Source organism: Papio anubis, chromosome X (genome assembly GCF_008728515.1).
Source record: "Papio anubis isolate 15944 chromosome X, Panubis1.0, whole genome shotgun sequence".
NCBI lineage: Eukaryota > Metazoa > Chordata > Mammalia > Primates > Cercopithecidae > Papio > Papio anubis.
The window spans coordinates 67,609,492-67,631,107 of record NC_044996.1 but is presented as its reverse complement, the minus strand read 5'-3'; the positions used below and the strand labels follow the sequence as shown (position 1 = coordinate 67,631,107).

General features: G+C 37.1%; 1 protein-coding gene across 3 annotated transcripts in view; it reads right to left on the bottom strand.

Annotated features, from left to right (window-relative positions):
• The window catches only part of APOOL (apolipoprotein O like), an 82,314-nt gene that overhangs the window by 38,920 nt on the left and 21,778 nt on the right, over positions 1-21,616 (bottom strand). The gene's annotated exons all lie outside the window — the stretch shown is intronic.

Genomic DNA, 21,616 nt, shown 5'->3' with positions numbered 1-21,616 from the left:
TAAGACACAGTTCATAAAATTATCTTCTCATACTGGATGGCAGAGTACTATTTTTACCTGTTTGTTAACTACTTCATAAGGAATATAGCAATATAATATTTATCTGGAATATTATTACATAATAATATAGCAATGTAATAATTACTAAAATCTGAGGGATGGAGTGGGATTGGTCTTGGTATTCATTCAGTCTACAAACATCAGTTGAACACCTACTATGTGCCAGACTCTGGTTTTAGTGCTTAGAATATATCAGTGAACAAAACAAAGATTCCTGCTCTCATACAAATGACATTCTAGTAGAGAAGAGACAGGCAATAAACACAATAAACTATATGTTATATTACAAGTTGATAAATGCTCTGGAGAATGTAAAGGATAAGAGTGGTCTGGAGTACTGAGTGATGCAGGCTGCATCTTGAAATACAATTTATAATAACATTATCCATAAAAATGAATTATTTCTATTATAAATCCTTCGCCCCAATTTTCCCAATGCATTCCCTTTTACCTGTTTCATGCTAAACCTAAAGCAAAAAGTGATCTTTGTTTTAGCTATAACTTGATTTGAATTAAGAATGCAGGAAAAGTACTGACTCTAAGAATAAAGTGTTCTAGTGTTATTCAGGTACCAAAATAATTTCGAAAGATTATCCATTCAGCAAGGCCAAGTGTAAAGCTTTCCAAGGTACAAATATTTTAACACTCTGATTCTTTAGATGGGAAAGAAGCTTCCTGAATTTTGACAAAGGACATCATGAGGGAAGCGGTCTCCTTGTTTTACACACAAATAAAACTGCAACACCTGGAAGAATCATTGGCTAAAGGATTCGAAATGTTCTCCAATGACAGTGATAGTGCCTATACTTCATTTCTGACACTGTTTTTAATATTTTCTGAGAAGAGCAAGGGAAGCTACTCAGGCATCAATCAGTTAAGTAATTTCCTGTTTAAACTGGGCAGGACTCTGATTTAGATTGGGGCTGTAAAAATACAGGGTAAAATTAAGAGTCAACACTAAGAAGATAAGTTTTGTTTATTCTTCTCCCCCATGCCTCCTTCTAGTACAGGAAACAGTATCACAGAATTATTTATCTATGCATGCTTCCCTTAAAGACATCACTTTTTTTATTTCTTATACCCAGTTGGTATTCATTAATGAAATAACAAGATTTCCACACCATACTTATGTCAAGTATAATTTAAATGTATATTAAAACTGATGCAAGTATGGTCCCCATGAACCAGGGAAATTTTGTTAATAAAAGCTCTATACTACAGGAAGGATGTAAAATTTTATAACATTTAAAAGTTTTTTTTGAAATACCTGACTAGACTTTACTTCTTCCTAAGAGACTACTCCCTGGATATAAGACAAATACTTTCAAAGTATGTTAATATCTGAATTTTTTCAACACACTAATGATCACAGAGTATACTCACGTTACTTCATATAATGCAATAATAATATGTAGACTATAAAATAATTTCATAGGTATTGCTTGATAATTATGATCTAGTTAGTATTCCAGATTATGGATTTACTCATTGAGCTCATAGCCTAAAAGTTAATATACCTTGAACATTGCCTAAGTACTTTCTCCACATTTTTTACTCTGTAAGGTAATAAGTTACCTTACAGTTACCATTCTTTCCTACTGTCTTCATAGATTCCTTGACTTTTATTGAGGAGGCAGTATGGCACAACCGAAAAAAAATATGAGCTTAGGGTCGGGAGTGGTGGCTCATGCCTGTAATCCCAGCACTTTGAGAGGCCGAGGCTGGTGGATCACCTGAGGTCAGGAGTTCGAGACCAGCATGACCAACATGGTGATACCTTGTCTCTACTAAAAATACAAAATTAGCTGAGTATGGTGGTGCATGCCTGTAATCCCAGCTACTTGGGAGGCTGAGGCAGGAGAATCGCTTGAACCCAGGAGGCAGAAGTTACAGTGAGCCGAAATAGCACCATTGCACTCCAGCCTGGGCAACAAGAGCAAAACTCTGTCTCAAAAAAAAAAAAATTATATATATACATATATATAAGCTTAGGAGTTAAACAGAACTTACTGTCTAAACTTGAACAAATTATTGAAGTTCTTCAAGTTATGCTGCCCAGTATGGTAACTACTAGCCACATGTGGTCATTTAAATTGAAATTAAAATTATTAATAAATAAAAACTTCAGTTGCATTAGTCTCATTTCAAGTGCTCAATAGCCATAATGTAGACCACAGATATAAAACAAGTTCATCATTGCAGAAATTTCCAGTGGACAGTGATTTCTTAATTAGGTTAACTAAGTACTATTAGGTTAAATATCTGAAAAAATGTGTATGCCATCCTGTTGATTATCACAAGGATTAAATAAGGAGTTATATTAAAACGGCTTACATTTGGTACATAGGCAATTAAGTTTAGTTTCCCATTCCTTCTGTTTGCTGAATAAAAAAATTAAGTGGCCGTGCTTATTCCTTATTTTTCTTTTCACATGTATTTCATGCTAATCAGGCTCTAGTGAGAACAGTGAGAACAATAAAATCTATTCAACATATTTATTACCTCCAAATAAAAAAGGTCGCAAATTTTGTCAAAAGAAATCAGGAAGACTGGCACACTAGGGCATCTGCAAGTCTGTTATACTGGTGAAGTACATGTCACTGTCTTAAAGAGGGAAAGCTAATGGTACAGCACATTGAAAATGTTTGAACGAAGATTGGCAAGCTACAATTCTGGGCTAAATCTGGCCTGGACGCTAAGCTAAAAATGTTTTTAAAAAACATATTTAAAGATATGTAAAAACAAGAATATGTGACAAGAGATCTCATGCATCCTGCAAAGCCTAGAACATTTACCATGAGGCCATTTACAAAAAAAAATGTGCCAGCCTCCAATTTAGAAAACCAAATAAGATATTCAAAAAGTTATCAGAGTTTGGGGTGCTATTAAAAAACTTACAGCCTCATGAGGCTGTCATTAATCAAACAGCATTAAAATTGAGCAGAGATAATCGAGTTTTCACAAGAGGAAAGACCTTGACTTAAAACTATTTTTAACTCAAAATAATAACTCAAGTCAAAATTACAACTTATTTAAAATCAATGAGAGATTGAAAACTGGCTCTCTACAAAAGATAACAGGTCCTAAAACAGAATTCTCTCACATGGAAATTTACAAACAGCAGGGCTAAAAGATGAGTATGAGGTAACTTACCCATAAGACTCACCCTCTCCAACTGTTCCTGCAATAAAAATAGAGCTGATTCTTGTTATTTCCAGCAGTTATATTCTATAAAGTAGCTGTGAATACTGATTTACAGAATACTGAACCATTCCTCCAGGGAAAAATGCAGGGTGAGCTTCCTGTGATAGCAAGTTTTTTGAAGGTTTTTTATCATGAACTGATGTTGAATTTTATCAAATGCTTTTTCAGCATCAATTGAAATGATTATACGATTTTGATCCTTCATTCTGTTGATATGATGTAGCACACTGACTGATTTGAATTGCTGAACCGTCCTTGCATCTCTGGGATAAATCCTACTTGGTCATCATGAATGATCTTTTTAATGTGTTTTGGAATTTGGTTTGCTGGTATTTTTGAAGATTTTTGCATCAATATTCATCAGGGATACTGGTCTATAGTTTTCTTGTTTGATGTGTTTTAATATCAGGGTAATATTAGCCTTGTAGAATGAGTTTGGAAGTATTCCCCTCTTCTCTATTTGTCAGAAGAGTTTCAGTAGAACTGGTATTTCTTCTTTAAATATTTGGTAAAATCCAGCAGTGAAGCCATCAAGTCCCAGGGTTCTCCTTCTGGGGAGATTTTTACTACGTCTTCCATCTCACTGTTATTTGCCTGCTCAGATTTTGGATTTCTTCATGGTTCAATGTTGGTAGGTTGCGTGTGTCTGGGAATTTATCCATTTCTTCTAGATTTTCCAATTTATTGGCATATAGTTGATCATAGTAGCCACTAATGATCCTTTGAATTTTTGCAGTATTGGCTGAATGTCTTTTTCATCTATTATTTTATTTATTTGGGTGTTTTCTCTCTTTTGTTTTGTTAGTCTAGCTAAAGGTTTGTAAATTTCATCTTTTAAAACAACCAACTTTTTGTTTCATTGATCTTTTGTATTATTTTCTTCATTTCAATTTCATTTATTTCTGCTCTGATCATTATTATTTCTTTTCTTCTACTGATTTTGTATTTGGTTAGCTCTTGTTATTAAGAATTTTTGTTTGGGGAGGTATGAAGATGGCTGATTAGAAGCAGCCAGTGTATGCTGCTCTCAAGGAGAAGATACACAGTAGCCAGTAAACACAAGCTCTTTCACTGAATCATCCAGGAAGACATGTTGGAATTCATCAAAGGAGCACCATGACGCACAGAGAGCAGAGAAGTGCAAGACAGGACAGCTGCCCACCCAGGACTGGCAGGAAGACAAGGGGGGTTCCCCACCACAGGGAAATGGTAAGTCAGCAGAAGCCCCCAGAGGCTCACACTTATGCCATGAACCTTTGCAATCCTGGACACAGGAGACCCCCACAGACCCTCTATTCCCAAGGCCTCCAGACTGACACAGGCTGCCTGGAGTTTTCCGGGTGGGCAGAGTTGCCACTCAGGCACATAAGGATGCCCATGGGCCTTGGACTCCTGAGCACTCTTGCACTAGCTACCATAGACCCACCAACAAGGGAGGCCAGACTCTCTCACATGCCCCCAGGATAGGGGCCATATTCATGGTGCTGAGGAATGGACGGACTGCAGGCTTTGCCTCTGCTACACCTGTCTAGGCAAAGCCCACTGGCCTGTGATCCTAACACAACCACACCAACCCCACCTAAGAATTCAGGCCAATAGCAGCTCTGCAATTCTTCTGGGATAAAGCTCCCAGAGGTAACTGATAGGCCTGACATTTTGGCCAATGCCTCAGCCCCCACCTCTACTACACTCAGGCTGAGAAGGGAGAGAAGAGCCCAAAATATTGCTGGCCTCCAGCACACGGCAGCAGCCTTACAGAGAAGAGGCCAGATTATTTTCCATGAAGGTCTCTGCCAGTGCTACTCCTCACTGGGCAGAGCTTCCCTACCAGGGTCCCCAGTACAGCCATCCTACCCCAACCTGAGCACTTGGGCTGGCAGCAGCTCTGCATTTCCCTGGGATGGAGCTCCCAGACGTAATCAAGAGACACATCACTTTTACAATGACCGCAGCAAAACAAAACAACAACAAATCCAAAGGACAGCAACATCAAACATTAAAGGAACATCAGCCCACACATGAAAAAGAATGAGTGCAAGAACTTGGGCAACTGGAAAAACCAAAGTGTCTTCTTACCTCCAAACAACCGCACTACCTCCACAGCAATGGTACTTAACCAGACGAAAGTGGTGGAAATGACAGACAAAAGGTTTAGAATATAGATAGGAATGAAGAACATCAAGATTCAGAAGAAAGTTGAAGCAAATCCAAAGAATCTAAAGAAGTAAATAAAACAAGAGTTGAAAGATAAAATTCCCATTTTAAGAACCAAAACCAATAGAAAGAGCTGAAAAAACATACTGTAAAAATTTCATAATATAATCAGAAGTACTAACAGCAGAAAAGACCACGCTGAGGGAAGAATCTGAGCTTGAAGATCAGTTCTTCCAATCAACTCGGTTAGACAAAAACAAAGAGAATAAAAAAAAGGAACGAAACCTCTGGAAATGTGGAATTATGTAAAGAGACCAAACCAATAACTCACTGGCATCCCTAAAACACAGAGAGAAAGAGATAGTAACTTGGAAAACATATTTGAGAATACTGTCCATGAGAATGTCCCCAACCTCACTAGAAAGGTCAACATTCAAATTCAAGAAATGAATAGAAGCCATATGAGACAGTATATAAGATGACCATCCCCAAGACACATACTCACCATATTCTTCAGGGTCAATGTGAAAAAATATTAAAGGCAGCTAGAGAGAAGAAGCAGGTCACCTGTAAGGGGAACTCCATCAGGCTAAGAGTGGCCTTCCAGCAGAAATGCTATAAGCCAGAAGAGATTTGGGGCCTATATGCAGCATTCTTAAATAAAACAAATTCCAAACAAGAATATCATATCCAGCCAAAATATGCTTCATAAGCTAATGAGAAATAAGATTCCTGTCAGACAAACAAATGCTAAGGAAATTTGTTAACACCAGATCTGCCTTACAAGAGGTCCTTAAAGGAGTGCTAAACATGGAAATCAAAGACTGTTAGTGGCACCATAAAAATCCCCTTAAGTACATAGACTATTGATACTATAAAGCAACCACACAATCAAATCTGCATATTAACCTGCTAACAACATGATGACAGGACCAAATCTGCACATATCAGTGTTAAATTTGAATGTAAATAGGCTAAACGCCCCATTTGAAAGGCACGCAGTGGCAAGTTAGATAAAGAAGTAAAACCCAATTGTATGCTGTCTTCAAGAGACCCATCTGATATGCAGTGACATCCATAGGGTCAAATTAAACGGATGGAGAAAAATTCACCAAGCAAACACAATATGAAAAAGGGCAAGGGGTGCTAATCTAATTTCACACAAAAAAGACTTTAAACCAACAACGATCAAAAAAGGACAAAGAGGGACATTATATAATAAGGAGTTCAATTCAAGAAGACTTAACAATCCTAAATATATATGCACCCAATACTGGAGTACCCAGATCAATAAGGCAAGTTCTAGTTCTTAGAGACCTACAAGGAGATTTACATAAATGCACAATAACAGTAGGAAACTTCAACACCCTGCTGGCAGTACCAGAAATATCATCAAGACAGAAAACTAACAAAGATACCAGGACCTGAACTTGACACATGACCAAATGGATCTAACAGATTTCTACATAACACTCCATCCAACAAAAACAGAATAGACATTAATCTCATCTGCACATGGCACATACTCTAAAACTGACCACACAATCATCCCTAAAGCAGTTCTCAAAAAATACACACACAAACTGAAATCATACCAATCACATTCTTAGACCACAGTGCAATGCAATAAAAAAAAAAAAAAAGAAGTCAATGCCAAAATCTCTCAAAACCATACAATTACATGGACATTAAACAATCTGCTACTGAATTACTTTTGGGTACGCAATGAAATTAGGGCAGAAACCAAAAAATTATTTGAAACTAATGAAAACAAAGATACAACATACCAGAACCCCTGGGACACAGCTAAAGCACTATTAAGAGGAAAGTTTACAGCACTGAAAATCCACATCAAAAAGCCTGACAGATCTCAAATTAACATCACCTTACATCACAACTAGAGAAACTTGAAAAACAAGAACCAACCAACCAAAAAGGTAGAAGAAAAATAATAACCAAAATCATAGAGCAACTCAATATAACAGAGATGTGAAAAATGATACAAAAGATTTTTAAAAAAGTTGGTTTTTTTGAAGAAATAAATAAGATTGAGAGACAACTAGCTAGACTAATAATGAAAAAAAGAAGATCCAAATAAACACAATCAGAAATGACAAATGGAACATTACCACCAACTACATGGAAATACAAACAACCCCCAGAAACTATTAAGAAATCCTCTATGAACACAAGCTAGAAAACCTGGAAGAAACAAATAAATTCCTAAAAATATATACCACCCAAGATTGAACCATGAAGAAATTAAAACTCGGAACAGAGAAATAATGAGTTCAGAAATTTAGTCAGTAATAAAAAGCCTACCAACCAGGAAAAAAAAAAAAAAAAAAAAAAAAAAAACAACTTGGACCAGATAGATTCACAGCTTAGTTCTACCAGATGTATAAAGAAGAGCTGGTACCAATCCTACTAACGTATTGCAAAAATTGAGGAAGAGGGACTCCTCCCTAACACATTCTATGAGGCTAGCATCATTGTATATCAAAACCCCACAGAAACACAACAAAAGAAGAAAACTTCTGGCCAATACTCTGATAAACATAGATGCAAAAATTCTAAACAAAATACTAGAAAGCCAAATCTAGGAAAACATCAAAAAGCCAATCCACCATGACCAAGCAGGCTTTAAACCTGGGATGCAAGGATGGTTTAATAGACGCAAAATAATAAATGTAATTAATCACATAAACAGAACTAAAAACAAGACCCTACGATCCTCTTAATAGATGCAGAAAAGGATTTCAGTAAAATTCAACAACCTTTGTTGAATGCATAGTTTGCAAATATTTTCTCCCACACTGTAGGTTGTCTGTTTTCTCTGTTGATTATTTCTTTTTCTGTGCAGAATCTGTTTAGTTTAATTAAGTGCCATTTGTTTATTTTTGCTTTTGTTGTATTTGTTTTGGGGGTCTTAGTCATGAACTCTTTGCCTAGACTGATGTCTACAAGAGTTTTTACAATGTTGTCTTCTAGAATTTTTATAGTTTCAAGCCTTATATTTAACGCTTTGATCAATCTTGAGTTGATGTTTGTATATGGTGACAAATAGGGATCCATTTTCATTCTTCTATGTGCGGCTTACCAGTTATCCTGGCACCACTTGTTCAATAGGGTGTCCTTTCCCCACTTTATGTTTTTGTACGCTTTGTTGAAGATCAGTTGGCTGTATTTGGCTTTATTGCTGGGTTCTCTATTCTGTTCCATTGGTCTATGTGACTATTTTTACATCAGTACCATGCTGCTTTGGTAACTATAGCCTTATAGTATAGTTTGAAGTCAGGTGTACTAGTCTGTTTTCAGACTGCTGATAAAGACATACCCGAGACTGGGCAATTTACAAAAGAAAGAGGCTTAATGGACTCACAGTTCTACATGGCTAGGAAGGCCTCAAAATCGTGGCAGAAGGTTAAAGGCATATCTCATATGGCAGCAGGCAAAAGAAGAATGAGAGCCAAGCAAAAGGGGTTTCCCCTTATAAAACCATCAGATCTCATGATACTTGTTCACTACCATGAGAACAGTATGGGAGAACTGCCCCATGATTCAACTGTCTCCCACTGGGTCCTTCCCACAACATGAACAAATTATGGGAGCTACAATGCAAGATGTGATTTGGGTAGGAACACAGCCAACCCATATCAACTGGTAATATGATGCCTCCAGATTTGAAAAAGACACATACACACACGTTTATAGCAGTACTTCTGCAATTGCAAAAATATGAATCCAACCTAAATAACCATTATCCAAGGAGTGGATAAAGAAAATGTGTTATATATACACCAGGGAATACTACTCAGCCATAAAACAGAATGAAATAACAGCCTCTGCAGCAACTTGGATGGAGTTGGAGGCCATTATTCTAAGTGACGTAACTCAGGAATGGAAAACCAAATATTGTATGTTTTCACTTACACATGAGAGCTAAGCTTCAGGAGAGCTAATACATGAGGATGCAAGACATAATAATAATATAATGGGCTTTGGGGACTCAAGGGGAAGGATGAGAGGGATGTGACGGAAAAAAGACTACATATTGGGTACACTGTACACTGCTCAGGTGACGTGTACACCAAATTTCAGAAATCACTACTAAGGAACTTATCCATGTAACCAAAAACCACTTGCTCCCCAAAATCTATTGAAATAAAATTTTAAAAATACAATAAAATTCAACAACCCTTCATTTTAAAAACCCTCAACAAATTAGGCATCAAAGGAACATACCTCAAAATAATAACAGCCATCTATGACAAACTCACAGCCAACAACAAACTGAATGGGCAAAACCTGGAAGCATTCCCTTTGAGAACTATAATAAGACAAGGATGTGCACTCTTTTCATGCCTAGTCAATATAGTACTGGAAGTCCTAGCCAGGAGTTAGGCAAAAGAAAGACATAAAATCCATCCAAATATGAAAAGACGAAGTCTCTTCAAAGAAGATATGATCTTATACCTAGAAAACCCCATAGTCTCTGTCCAATAGTTTGTGGTTCTAATAAACAACTCCAGCAAAGTTTTAGGATACAAAATAAAAATTTGAAAAATCAGGAGCATTTCTATAAATTATCAACATACAAGTTGAGAGCCAATTTAAGAATACGATACCATTCACATTAGCCATGAATAGAATAAAATACGTAGGAATACAGCTAACCACAGAGGTGAAAGATCTCTACAATGAGAACTATAAAACACTGCTGAAAGAAATCAGCGATGACACAAACAAATGGAGAAACAATCCATGCTCATGGGTAGGAAGAATCAATATTTTTTAAATGGCCACACTGCCCAAAGCAATTTACAGATTCAATGTTATTCCTATCAAACTACCAACAACATTTCCCACAGAAGTAGAAACAACGATTCTAAAATTAATATGGAACCAGAAACAAGCCCAAATAGCCAAAACTATCCTAAGTAAAAAGAACAAAGCTGGTGTCATCGCATTTCCTGACTTCAAACTATAGTACAAGGCTATAGTAACCAACACAGCATGGTACTGGTACGAAAACAGACACATAGACCAATGTAACAGGTTAGAGGTTAGAGAACCCAGATTAGACATTAGAGAACCCAGAAATAAAGCCACACAACTATAACCAACTGATCTTTTACAAACTCAACAAAAACAAGTAATGGGTAAAGAACTCCCTATTCAACAAGTGGTGCTGGGATAACTGGTGAGCCCTATGCAGAAGATTAAAACTAAACTTCTGCCTTTCACCATACACAAAAATCAACTCAAGATGGATTAAAGACTTAAAAGTAAAGCCTAAAAAAATTAAAACCCTGAAAGATAAGCTAGAAAATACCATTCTGGACATCGGCCCTGGCAAAGTTTTCCTGGCAAAGAAACCAAAAGCAATTGCAACAAAAGCAAACATTGACAAATGGAACCTAATTAAACTAAAGAGCATCTGCACAGCAAAAGAAACTATTACACAGATAACTTACTGAATATGAGGAAATATTCACAAACTATGCATCTAACAAAGGTTTCATATCCAGAATCTACACAAAACTTAGACAATCGAACAAGCAGAAAACAATTTACCCCATTAAAAAATGGGGAAAAGACACGAACAGACACTTGTCAAAAGATGACATACAAGTGGCCAACAAATATATGAAAATAAGCTCAACATCACTAATTATTAGACAAATGCAAATCAAAACCACAATGAGATACCATCTCATACCAGTCAGAATGGCCATTATTAAAAAATCAAAAAACAACAGATGCTGGTGAGGCTGCAGAGAAAAGGGAACATTATACACTGATGGTGGGAATATAAATTAGTTCAGCCACTGTGGAAAGCAATTTGGATATTTCTCAGAGAACTTAAAACAGAACTATCATTTGACTCAACAATCCCACTACTGGGTATATATCCAAAGGAATATAAATTATTTTACCATATATACATGCACTCATGTGTTCATTGCAGCACTATTCACAATACCAAATAAATGGAATCAACCTAGGTGCCCACCAGTGGTGTAGTGAATATACAAAATGAGATACATATACACCATGGAATACTATGCATCCATAAAAAAGAAGAAATCATGTCCTTTACAGCAACATGGATGCAGCTGGAAGCCATTATCCTAACTGAATTAATGTAGGAACAGAAAATCAAATACTGCATGTTCTCACTTATAAGTGGAAACTAAACAATTGGTACCCATGGACATATAGATGGGAACAATAGACACTGAGGACTAGTAGATGGGGGAGGGAGGGAGAAAATAATTGAAAAACTATTGGGCAATATGCTCACTACCTGGGTGATGGGATCAATCAAACCCCATATGTCAGCATCATTCAATATATTCTTGTAACAAACCTGCACATGTACCCCAAACCTAGAATAAAAGTTGACATTATTAAAAAAAATAAAAACAAAACCCAAAAAGCTGTCAACTAGAATTTAATTATGAAGCCTATTACTTTTACTAAAAATATAAGCCTGATTTCTATAATTATTCCCTACCACCTAGCATTTTTCTAAAATAATATTTATAAAACATTTCAATAATCTGTTTTATTACTTCTAGTCTAACATTATGGGGATACATGATCAAATACAACTTGATTCTAAAATAAAAGAGGAGAAAAAAAGTCATTCTGCAAGAAAATATACTTTTCTCCAATAACACCTATCTTGACTAATGGTATTTTTTTTTAATTTATAAAATATACATTGTGTGACTCAGCTATCTAGAACTTTCCAGCTTCTAGAGGAGTTCCTCAACCAGCAAAGGGGGGAAAGAAACAAGACATTTTCAAAATCTCTTGTGGCCAAAAAGCTGTCCTGGAACATCCCGCAACCAACACAAAGGGAGAAAAATCAAGAGCTGAGTATTACAGGTAAGGTTACTCCAGTTGGCTAGTTGTGATTATAAAAGTTAAGATTATACATACCAAAAGTCACAAAATAGGAGAAGTAACAAGGAATAGAAGAGTTAAGAAATAATAAAAAGAGAATAAAAATAGTAGAAGCACAGTATGGCTGACAAAGGAAAAGAACCAGCAACAAAGCGACAAATGCATGATGGAAAAGCTCTATAACCTGTTAGTGTTATGGTACCTGTGCCACACCTCATTATCATGTCTCTGAAAAGAAAAGAGATCTCTGATGACAGTGTGTCTGTTCTGTATTTAAGGAGTGCATACTGTGTGCCAGGAGTTTTACATATATCTAGTATTTTTAATCTTCACAATAATCTAATATAGTGGTCTTATTTAAGATGCTTTTGGCTAAAATTCTGGAATCTCCAACTGAAACTGGCTTCAACAATGAAAAAAACTTATTCTCCATATAACAAAGTCTAGGAGCAAGCAGACATAAGGATTGGTTAGTTCACTAGCTTACTGAGAACCCAGGTTCTTCCATTTTTCTGTTGCCCACATCAAAGCGCCATTTATTTATTTATTTATTTTTACTCCAGATATTTTAGTCTGTTTTTATTAAAAAGGAGAATATATAATATTCAAACTCTATTTGATCTATGTAGCAAAATTCCAAGTATTTTTTTTTTTATTATACTTTAAGTTCTAGGGTACATGTGCACAACGTGCAGGTTTGTTACATATGTATACTTGTGCCATGTTGCTGTGCTGCGCTGCACCCATCAACTCATCAGCACCCATCAACTCGTCATTTACATCAGGTATAACTCCCAATGCAATCCCTCCCCTCTCCCCCCTCCCCGTAATAGGCCCCAGTGGGTGATGTTCCCCTTCCCGAGTCCAAGTGATCTCATTGTTCAATTCCCACCTATGAGTGACAACATGCGGTGTTTGCTTTTCTGTTCTTGCGATAGTTTGCTGAGAATGATGGTTTCCAGCTGCATCCATGTCCCTACAAAGGACACAAACTCATCCTTTTTTATGGCTGCATAGTATTCCATGGTGTATATGTGCCACATTTTCTTAATCCAGTCTGTCACTGATGGACATTTGGGTTGATTCCAAGTCTTTGCTATTGTGAACAGTGCCGCAATAAACATACGTGTGCATGTGTCTTTATAGCAGCATGATTTATAATCCTTTGGGTATATACCCAGTAATGGGATGGCTGAGTCATATGGTATTTCTAGTTCTAGATCCTTGAGGAATCGCCATACTGTTTTCCACAGTGGTTGAACTAGTTTACAATCCCACCAACATTGTAAAAGTGTTCCTATTTCTCCACATCCTCTCCAGCACCTGTTGTTTCCTGACTTTTTAATGATTGCCATTCTAACTGGTGTGAGATGGTATCTCAAAGTGCCATTTAAAATGATGCATAGAATCTGGTGTTTTCTTGAAAACTAAATATTAAGGAACACTAAGAGAAAGGAGTGACCTGTAACACAGCTGTAAAAGTCAAATACTCTGAAGACGAATGTGCTGACAAAATAACACCTGTGGTCTAATATAATAGCAATGGAAAAGGGGTAATTAACATTTGCTGAACGCCTACTATGCACCAGAAAGTATTTGGATACAACACCACAAATACCAGCAGTGGCCTTTGGAGAACAAAAAAACACTTAGAAAAAGGCTGCCTTTGATTTATTGAGCATGTCACCCTGCCCACAGGGCCAAGAAGCTGTATATATTTCAATTCACAATTATGGAAGAAAAAGAAAATGATACCAGCCACTTTTTCAATCTAAGACTATTTCCGGGCTCAATACCCATTCAGGTCCACTATCTATATAGTCACTTACATAACAAATACAATGTATTACAATTGGCAAAGTTAAAAACTAAAGATACAGAGTTACGAAGAAAGCGTTCAACTGTCTGGTTTAACATAGATGGGAGTTACGTAGTATATTCGAGATATAACATTCATCAAAATTAACGCTCTAGCACTTAAAGACCAATCTTAAATTACCTACAACAAATAAGTGTCTAGATCAGTGTGGCTGTATTACAAAATTATAGAACATTAATGGTAAAGCATTTCAAGCACTAAGTTACTTTAATTACGATGTATGAAAGGATTATTCTGAAATTTCTGAACATATTAATCATTCAATAACTGTGGTGCAATTATTACTGGGTAATACTTGAAAGTATCAAAAGTTTATCTTAAATAAAAATCTAACTAGAAAATTAAAAATAAAAACATACATCGGGAGTATATTTACACAAACATCTTTTTTAAAACTTTTTCTTTTTTTTTTTTTTTTTTGAGAAGGAGTTTTGCTCTTGTTGCCCAGGCTGCAGTGCAATGGCGCGATCTCAGCTCACTGCAACCTCCACCACCCAGGTTCAAGCGATTCTCCTGCCTCAGCCCCCTAAGTAGCTGGGATTACAGGCATGTGCCACCATGCCCAGCTAATTTTGTATTTTTAGTAGAGACGGCGTTTCTCCATGTTGGTCAGGCTAGTCTCAAACTCCCAACCTCAGTTGATCAGCCCGCCTCAGCCTCCCAAAGTTCTGGGATTACAGGCGTGAACCACTGCGCCCAGCCACAATTAAACATCTTAAAAATCCTCCAGAAATGGCACAACAGATCAGCCAAACTTACTTTAGCCAGTTTGTTAATCAGGCTAAAGTATTTTATGAGTATATTTTAGATACTTTAATCAGTACTTTGACAAATACTGAATATTGTCAAACTCAGTAATAAGATTTTGAAAAACACCTGACAGCCTCCTTTGACACACACATATATACACATATGCCATATCTGGGGAAAAAATCAGGCTGTATCTCCCTGGTGGAAATGTAGGAGAGGAATATTGAGAGCATTCTATTTACTTGAAAAGATTGTAGCACTCCAATAAAAGATGATTTTAAGGCTGTTGTCAGTTTAGAATTCAGATGTTACAAAATTTCAAAACAGGATTAAATAAGCTATACAGAAATGCTGAACTGATCTTTCTAAAATATTGCTTGTTCTCTCAGCTCTACAGCCTTTACCGCCTTCCTCTGGCCCTAGCCACATTAATCTTCCTAGGCCCCAAACATGTCAAGCACATTCCTCCCTCAGTGCCTTCACACACTCCATGTGTTGTAGTAGAATGCCCTCTCCTCTCCAGTACCTAACAGCACTTGGCACACAGCAGGCACTCAAAAAATAATTATTGAATGAATACACTTACCAAAACCCTGCCCTTCACTGACGGCCTGGCTCAATTCCCACTAGTTCACTCAAAGACATATCTCTGAATTCATACAGTTCATATTTTTGTGAGGCACTAATCTGGTGTTTAACAAATATAACATCACATTATTATTTATCTTTCTGAAATATATGCAGCCTATTTTTCTATTAAATATAGACTCCTGTGGGTAGTCTTACACCTCTCGTATCCAAAAGACTTTGCACGACTAAGGACCTTACAACTAAATAATAAAATGATACACAGGTTTAAATAGGGCAGTACACACAGAGAATCTACTAAGTTATTTTATGTAATAGCATTTATGAGATGCCTATCCACCAAGCATTTGTGGAAGCAAACAACTAAAGGTCCTAAAGCGAAACTGAAATTGTAAGACTGATTCAGCAATCTTAACTTTTTGAAAATTTAATGAAAGTTATTAACTATCTTAGCTCAAAATGTACTTACTCTGAAATTTTTGCATATGCTTGCAGGCCAGCACACTCTGAGGCATTTGAGGACTCAATCAACCAGCGCTAACACAAATGAAATTTATCACAAGTACATTTTATCCTGACATGCAGATACAAAATTCCCTCAGGAGTGCTCTAAGAATCAAATACAATTCTGGTGAACTCTGAAAAATCATTTTATTATTTTTAATTTCTTATATCTACTATTTTAATACTTTTTGGAGTACAAGTGGTTTTTGTGTACATGGGTGAATTGTATAGAGGTAAACTATGAGATTTTAGTGCACCCATAACCCAAATAGTATACATTTTAACCCAATATGTACTCTTTTATCTCTCGTCCTCCTTCCACTCTGCCCCTTCTGAGTCTCCAAATTCCATCACACTACTCTGTATGTCTTTGCATACCTATAGCTTAAATCCCACTTCTAAGTGAGAACAGAGGGTATTTGGTTTTCCATTCCTGAGTTACTTCATTTAGAAGAATGGCTGCCAGTCCCATCCAAGTTGCTACAAAAGACATTATTTCACTGTTATTTATGGATGAGTAGTATTCTGTGGTGTATACACAACATTTTATTGTATTTATCTACTTATTTATTTTTAATTCAATAGTTTTTGGGATACAAGTGGTTTTTGGTCACATGGATGAATTATGTAGTAGAGATTTTAGTGTACCTGTCACCTGAGCAGTGAACATTATACCTAATGTGTAGCTTTTTTTTTTTTAATCCCTGACCCACCTCCCAGTATACCCATTCTGACTCTCTAAAGTCCATTATATCACTCTGTATGCCTTTGTGTACTCACAGCTTAGCTCCTACTTATAAGTGAGAACATACGGTTTTTGGTTTTCCACTCCTGTGTTACTTCACTTAAAATAATGACTGCCAGCTCCATCCAAGACGCCACAAAAAATATTATTTCATTCCTTTTAATGGCTGAATAGTATTCCATGCTGTGTATATACCACATTTTCTTGATCTACTTGTTAGCTGACGGGCATTTAGGTTGGTTCCATGTTTTTGCAATTGTGAATTGTGCTGCTATAAACATGCATGTCCGTGTCTTTTTCGTATCATGACTTCTTCTCCTTTGGGTAGACACCCAGTAGTGGGACTGCTGGATCGAGTGGTAGATATACTTTTAGTTACTTAAGGAATTCCCATACTGTTTTCCATAGTGGTTGTACTAATTTACACTCCAGCAGTGTAAAAGTGTTCCCTTTTTACCACATCCACATGAACAGCTACTGTTTTTTGGCTTTTTAATTATGGCCATTCTTGCAGGAGTTAAGTGGTATCTCATTGTGGTTTTAATTTGTATTTCCCTGATGATTAGTGATGTTGAGAATTTTGTAATATGTTTGATGGCTGTTTGTACATCTTTTGAGAAATGTCTATTTATGTTCTTTGCCCACTTTTTGATGGGACTATTTGTTTTTCTTGGTGATTTGAGTTCCTTATAGATTCTGTTTGATAAAACTACACAACAAATTTCAATTATAATTGCTTGAGACTTTTCACGTTCACTGTGACGAGAAACAGGTTATTAGTGCTTGAGACTTTTCACGTTCACTGTGACGAGAAACAGGTTATTAGTCCACTGGCATGAAGGAGGTGAGAATTAAACTGAAATCTGAAGATCAGAAGAAATATTGCACTACACTAGGTACTGGGAAAAAAGGAATTCTTCTAAAACAGAATAACAGCAGAAGCTAGCAATTATTGAACATTTGAAATAGTCCTAGCATAGTGTTATGCACTTTACCTATTACCAATTTAGTATTTTCCAGTATAAAAACCCTGGGAAACAAGTACAATTCTTATTTTAATTATTCAGATAAGAAAATACACTTAGATCATTTATGTGATCTGCTCAAAGTTATGCAGCTTTTATATGATAGGGCAGGGAAATTCTCATGTGAGTCTAGTTAAAGTGGCTTATATCCAAAAGACAGGCAGTAACAAATGCTGATAAGGATGTGGAGAAAAGGGAACCCTTGTATATTGTTTCTGGGAATGTAAGTTAGTACAACTACTATAGAGAACACTTTGGAGGTTCCTCAAAAAACTAAAAATTGAGCTACCATATAATCAAGCAATCCCACTGCTGGATACATACCCAACAGAAAGGAAATCAGTACAGCCAACAGATATCTGCACTCTGTGTTTGTTGCAGCACTGTTCACAATAGCTAAGATTTGGAAACAACCTAAGTGTCCATCAACAGGCCAATGAATAAATAAAATGTGGTACCTATACACAATGAAGTACTATTCAGCCACAAAAAAGTATGAGATCAGTAATTTTCAACAACAAAGATGAAACTGGAGGTCATTATGTTAAGTGAAATAAGCCAGGCACAGAAAGACAAAGTTCCTATGTTCTCACTTACCTGTGAGATCTAAAAATCAAAACAATTGAATTCATGGACATAGGGAGTAAAAGGATGATTACCAGAAGTTGGGAAGGATGGTGATAGATGTAAGGGGAGAGGTGGGAATGGTTAGTTATTACCAAATAAAAAATTAAAAAAAAAAAAAAATCAGACCTACTATTTGGTAGCACAACAGTGTGGCTAAAGTCAATAATAACTTAATTGTTCATTTTTAAAGAACTTAAAGAGTGCAATTGGACTGCTTGTAACCCAAAGGATAAATGCTTGAGAGAATGGATACCCCATTCTCCATAATGTACTTATTTCACATTGCATGCCTATATCAAAATATCTCATGTATCCCATAAATATATGCACATACTATGTACCTAGAAAACTTTTTAAAAACATGAAAATAAAAAAGAGATTTGATTACAGAAGAGTATCATAGTGAGGCAGAATGTGTAGAATTTGCACAGCCATTACTGGCTTTCAAACCGGAAGAAGTCATCATGAGACAAGGAATGCTGATGGTCTCTAGCAACTACAAAAGGCAAAGAAATGGATTCTCCCCTAAAACTCCCAGAAGGAACACATGCCTGCCAACACCTTGAGTTTTAGACTTATGACCCCCAGAACTGTGAGGAAACAAATCTGTGTTGTTTTTGGCCACTGAGACTGTGGTAATCTGTTACAGCAGCTATAAAAAATTAATAGAAGTGTCAATCCACCAAGAATCCTTTTTTTAAACAACCAAACATAATTACCATAGGACTCAGCAATCTGGGCATTTATACCAGTAAAATAAAATTTATATCCACAAAAAATCCTGTACACAATTGTTGGTAGCAGCTTTATTTGCAACAGCCCAAACTGGAAACGTCCAGTTGGTTCTTTAATGGCAGTATGAAAAGCTTAATGAAACTTCTCCCTCAGGGAGACATCTATCAAAACTAGTAAAAATTAGCAAATTCTCTGAATATTGATCAAATCACTCACAACAAATTTATTCAACAAAAATCTATAGAATCTGGTAAGAAGAGTGAGAGGCAATGGCATTCATGGCGACTTAAACCCTAACATACCAATAACTGAATTACATGTAAATTGTTTAAATATACTAATTAAGGCAGATGTTGGCAGTGGGGATGAAAAATAGTGACCCAAACTATTTATTTAACAGAGCATTAGTATCCAGAATGTATATCAGATATCTGAGACTTCATGCTATACAGGAAAGAGACATCACAGAGTTAGTCCAGGAAAGTCACTAAACAAGTAAGTGAACAAACACGCAACACCAATAACAAGCCTGAGGTGGGGTTGTGAAGTGTTATCAGAAACCAGAGTTGCTCCAATATATTATCTAAAACGTCCGTGATATAGTTTGGATATTTGTCCCTGCCCATATCACATGTTGAATATTAATCCCCAATAATGGAAGTGGGGGCTGGTGGTGGCAGGTATTTGGGTCATGGTGGCAGATTCCTCATGGCTTGGTGCTGTCTTCACAACAGTGAGTTCATGAAATTTTGTTGTTTTGAAGTCTATGGTACCTTCCCTTCTCCCTTTCTCCTTCCCTCCTTCCACTTCTCTTGCTTCTGCCATGTGAGATGCTTGCGCCAGCTTCACTTTCCACCGTAATTAGAAGCTTCCTGAGAATCTTCACAGAAGCAGATGCTACCACGTTTCCTGTAAAGCCTGCAAAACTGTGAGTCAATTAAACCTCTTTTCTTTATAAATTACCCAGTGTCAGGTATTTCCTTATAGCAATTCCAGAATGCCTAACACAGAAAATTGGTATCAGGAGTGGGGCATTGCTATAAAGATACCTGAAAATTTGAAAGTGACTCTGCAACTGGGTAATGGACAGAGGTTGGAAAAGTGTGGAGGGCTCAGAATATAGGAAGATGAGGGAAAGTCTGGAACTTCTTAGAGACTGTTTAAATGGTTTTGACCAAAATGCTGACAGCGATATGGACAACGAACTCTAGGCTGCTGAGGTCTGAGATGGAAATGAGGATATTTTGGGAATTGGAGCGAAGGTCAACCTTGCTATGCCTTAGCAAAGAACTTGGCTACATTGTGTCCATGCCCTAGGATCTGTGGAGGTTTGAATTTGAGAGTGATGACCTAGCACATCTAACAGAAAAAAAAAATTGTAAGTAGCAAAGCGTTCAAGAAGTGATGTGGCTGCTTATAACAGCCTACACTGAGATGCAAGAACAAATAAATGACTTAAAGTTAGAAATTATATTTAAACAGAAAGCAGAGCATAAAAGTTTGAAATATTTGCAGCCTGGCCACGTGGCAGACCAAAAAAAAGCTCTTTCAAACAGGCTGCTGAGCAACCACCTGCTAGAGATAGTTGCATAACTAAAAGGGAGTCAAGGGCTAATATCCAAGACACTGGGGAAAAGGCCTTGAAGGTATTTCAGACACCCTTGCGGCAGCCCCTCCCATCATAGTCCCAGGGGCCTAGGAGGATAGAAGGGTTTTGTAGACCAGGCCCAGGGACCCACAGCCCTGCACAGCCTCAGAACACTGTTTCCCATATCTCAGCCACTCTAGCTCCAGCTATGGCCCAAACTGGCCCTGGTAGAGTTCAGGCTACCACTCTGGAGAATGCAAGACATAAGCCTTGGTAGCTTCTATGTAGTGTTCAGCCTGTAGGGGTACAGAATCCAAGAGTGATGAATACTTGGCAGCCTCTTCCCTGATTTGTGGATATATGAGAAAGCCTTGGGACTGAGGCAGGAGCCTACTGCAGAGGTGGAGCTCTCGCAGAGAACCTCTACTATGGCAGTGCCAAGTGTCGGAGCCCCCACAGAGGGTCCCTAATAGAGCACTGCTTAGTGGGGCAGTGAGAAAGGGGATACCAATCTCCACACCCCAGAATGGTAGATTCACCAGCTGCTTGCACCCTGCACCTAGAAAAGCTACAATCATTTAAATCCAATCCATAAGAGCAGCCCTGGGGGATGAATCCCGCAAAGACACAGGGGCAGAGCTGTCCAAGGCCTTGGAAGCCCATCCTTTGCAGCAGTGTGTCCTGGATATGGAATACAGAGTCAAAGGAGATTATTTTGGAGCTTTAAGATTTAATGACTGCCCTGCTGGGTGTTGAACGTACATGGGGCCTGTAGACCATTTCTTTTAGCTGATTTCTCCCTTTTAGAATGAGAATGTTTACCTAATGCCTATACCCAACAA